This window comes from Cucumis sativus, chromosome 3 (assembly GCF_000004075.3).
Source record: "Cucumis sativus cultivar 9930 chromosome 3, Cucumber_9930_V3, whole genome shotgun sequence".
Lineage (NCBI taxonomy): Eukaryota > Viridiplantae > Streptophyta > Magnoliopsida > Cucurbitales > Cucurbitaceae > Cucumis > Cucumis sativus.
In genome coordinates this window covers 15,411,513-15,415,895 of record NC_026657.2, presented here as the reverse complement: position 1 = coordinate 15,415,895, position 4,383 = coordinate 15,411,513, and positions in this window count along the sequence as shown.

Here is a 4,383-nt window from a genome sequence, read left to right as displayed (position 1 = left end):
AATTACTTTTTTTTTATATATATAGAAATCATGAATCTCTATAGGTGATATAGATTGTTTGATAGGCAAAGTATATGAACCAAAATTTCTATACTTTTTATCTCTAAAATTCAATTTCAGTTTTTAAATAAAATGTAAAAGGATATTTATACCAAAAATGTATTTTAATTTTCTAAATTTCAATACTTAATTATTATTTAGAATGTAAAGTTAAAGGTTAATGGATATATATTGTCTTTCCAAGTTTCAACTACGTATATGAAGGTTAATGCTCGAGTATTTATAGTGTAAATTCAACTCAACTCAATCAATTTTTTTTGTTACCTTGAATTGGTTGAGAGACTTCTAGTGATTCTTTACGAAAAGAGTTTCAATGACCACTTATTTAATCCTCGTGATGAAAAGGTAACCTTTTTTTATTTTATACTTTATTTTTCCTAATAGGTTGGTTGGCATATCCAACATTTGATTTTAAATTTATTTATACATATATGCTCGTTTTAGCAATATTTAATTGATGTTATTATATATAAACATGTAATAAATTTGGAAAGAGAAATATAATTGTATAAATAAAAAGGTGAAAAAGATAAATTTGAGAGGTAGCACATAGAATTTAGAGAGAGCCTCTCTCTGATAGCTTAGAGTCCATCAAGAAAGCTTAGAAGAAGGAGTTTATATTAGTATTGATGAAAGACCTTTATAGAGAAGATATTTGTGAAGGAATAGAATTCTCATAGCGGAAGCGTGCAAATGCCGTGCAAAAGAAATTCAATTTGAAACACAGAAAAAACACCTAAACATGCTCCTATGGAGGATAAAAAGAAAGAAAACTAACATTTGTAGAACCTCCCAAGAAGTCTCGAACTTCCCAATGAACACCACGAGGAACACCACATAATCTTATTTGTTATTCTCAAGATAAAAAAAAATACAGAGAGTTTGTGGGGCTTCTGTGTTTTTGTTTTGTTTTAAAGGGAAAAAAAATTTGTAGAGAGAATTCTAGAATTTGTATATCACTTCCCTTCTATATCTTAACGAGAAAATATGAAGAGAGATGGAGAGAGAAGTTATCAAAATAACTTCATCCCTCTCCCATTACGTAGAATAACTCGCTTGAAAGTTATTCTTTTAATTAAATTAATATTAATATAAATTCAAATTATATTATATCTTATATTATATTATATTTTATACAATATTAATTTTATATATATATCTTATATAATAAAGATCTATAGTTCTAATATGAATCGAATCCATATTAATTTTTAATATGTAGTTTATTTATGAAACTTCTTCATATTATTATTATTTGAATCATATTCAAATATTAACTTCTCTAATAAAAACTTTATAGTATAATGTATCAAATCCATTATATTAATTGTATCATATATAATTTATCAATTTAATCAATATGAACGATTCAAATTAAACCAAAATAAATTTGATTCTCGTTTATTTTTATTGAGCTAACAAGAGGACCTTATGGACCTACAGATTAAAACTCCAATGATGTGAGATTAATTAATTAAACTCTTTAATTAAATTAACCACTATTTATTAACTATCAGTCATTCCACTAAAGACCAATAGTTGTAGATATATTTTTTTGTCAATCAGATATAACCAATCAACAGTGCAATGACCCTTCACAAATTGCTCATAAGTACAGTTATGCCAAAAATTATTGTTTTGCCCTTGTAGTTACATCTAACTCTTTAAGTATCACCAATCCCTCTAATGCACAATAGTTATAGTCCCAATATAACTAAACTGCTCTCGAGCCAAGAGAGGGTGTGGCGTCACATTGTTCAAGCCTTGGAATCAGCCCTTAAGAGAGCAATTTCTCTACTTACTCTATCTATAGAGAATGAGTGAATTCTTTCTTGTGTAGTTGTGTTCTCAGCTCCCTAATCAAACAAATCTCCAAAATGGTAGGCCTATTGAGTCGACGATATAGGCCACTCTCACCCATGCAAATCAAAGGACTGCCTTTATAGGCAGGAGTTCACAACTCACTCAAGATTCAGGTCAAGTCGCCTATGGTTATCTTGGTGAAATGTAGTCTCAACTAGTAACAGTGTTAATAAGAGATACTATTCATTTCGTGGTCCGATCTTATACAAACTCTTTGTATAGAATACCTCTACTCTAATGTCTCGACATAAATGATTAGGATCAAATCATTTGTAGCACTTTAGAACAATTGTAACAACTACAAAGCATGTCGTATTCGTAGTGTCACCAAAATAAGGTATCCAACCTTATCCATCTACTACGGACTATTTAGGTTATCATTTAAACATGATCCACTTGTATGTCTCCACATACATGTTTAGGTTATATAACATAATCTTGGATGTTAGTTTATTGGTTTTGTGGGTTAGTGCAACTAAATGTCAAATAAAATAACACGCTTTATTTTATTAGATAAATAAAATGTTTGTATAATATATACAATTACAAACTACAAAACCACAAGATTTAGGACATCAATTCCCACAATTTGCATGGTGGAGGACTTAGAAGTCACGTGGAGAAAACCTTGGAGGATCCATGGAGGACTTGGATATATGAAAGACCTTTGTAGGCCTCGTAAAAAAGTCCCTTATAAGACCTATGTCACAAGTCTACAAGTAAAATTGAATTTGAAACCATCTAGATTCTTAGAATGATCCATAAATGTAACTCTTGAAAAATTAAGTGGGGATGCACTTAAGCATCGATTACCATCACAAGTTGTCGTAGATGTAATTGCCCAACAAGTATTAACTCAATAGTTTCAGAATTTTAATCGAGAGAGTTATGAACTCAAGTATCAACTATACATTACATGATTCTATATAAATTATATATCAAATTCATTGGTATAAGGTATGCCTAAAATCCTCTATAAATTTTGGATCAACGTCAAATTACGCACAAACTCCGTGAGCATGTCGGAGTGTGTGTGACTTAATAGCGTACTAGTGCACAATTTCTTTTGCCTTGCAAATATTTGGATTGTTTTCAATCTTTTTTTTTTTTTGGCATCAACCAACACATTTTCTTAAAAATTTTCAAGAAAACAAAATTAATTAGTGTAATAGAGATCAACGAAGACAACTAGGAAACTATTTTTGCAATATATAAAAAGGTTACTTGAAAAGTGATTGAAAGCACTTTCTTTTTAAAATAATTATGGAATTAAGATAAAGATCCAGACCTTCTAACTTTAAAATTATCGTATATCAATTAAGATATCGTTGGATTGTATTGTATTTACTCGCCAAACTAAGGGGAAAAAACATTATATCCCACTGTGATTTTGTGAATATTATATATGTTAGAGTAGAGATGAAAATGTGAAAATGCCCATGTCTTATCCACTCACACTCATTACTTTGGCAGAGATGAACTCAGACACATACAAAGAATAAAGATAAAAATGGCAGACTAAAAAATATAAGGAAGAAAAAAAGTAAAAAGAATGATGTAAAGATTATGCAGAATGAAGGATGTATACGATGGAAGAGACCTTTAGCTGCCTCACAAGAATTCCAAATTTGATTATAAATCGTGTAACATCCAAATAATCTATGCATACTACTCTAACTCAAACTAATATAATCTACCTATTAAATACAATGTATAATATAACTTAATTTTTCATAAATTACTCATTATCTCAAACATTTTATGAAAGATCAAAATTGCCTATTTAATTCTTCTACATCCTTAGCATGGTAAAACAGTATTGAAATTGATACTCTTTTGAGAAAGGGTGAAAAGAAAATGTATGAATTAATATAAAGGTGATTTGATGTATTTGTGTGTATATATGTATGTAATGGTTGTGTAATATTAATACATATGTTTGTGAAGGACAGTGCAGTAAAGCATTTATTATTCCCTTTCAAACCCTTACAATTTTACCTTTTCTTTCTACTTCTTCCCAACACGCAATCTTCCATTTTCTCTTCTCTTTCCCTATCCTTTCATTTCCATTTTCTTTTCACCAAAATTTATATTTTTTTAATAAAAAAATTAAACTTTAGCTTTCCATCATAGTATTGAATTTTCATTATTTATCATATGTTAGTATCATTTTAAAAAAGAATATAAGGTGGATCAACTTTATATGGGGATGTTTTTGTGTGTAAAAGTTAGAATAAATCATGCCACCAAACACTAATTAATTTTGGAAAATGAAATTTTATGTAATCTGTAAGTTGTTTGTTATAATTGCTATTTTTATAAAAATAACCATGTCGTTTTTAAAGTTAAATTTGTTTCTTTAGCTATTCTTTTTTCTATCTTTAACTGTTTTCATGAACCTTTTATAAGAAAAAAATTTAATTAAATAGTTTAATTTAGGTTTTTTCATTAAAAAACCAT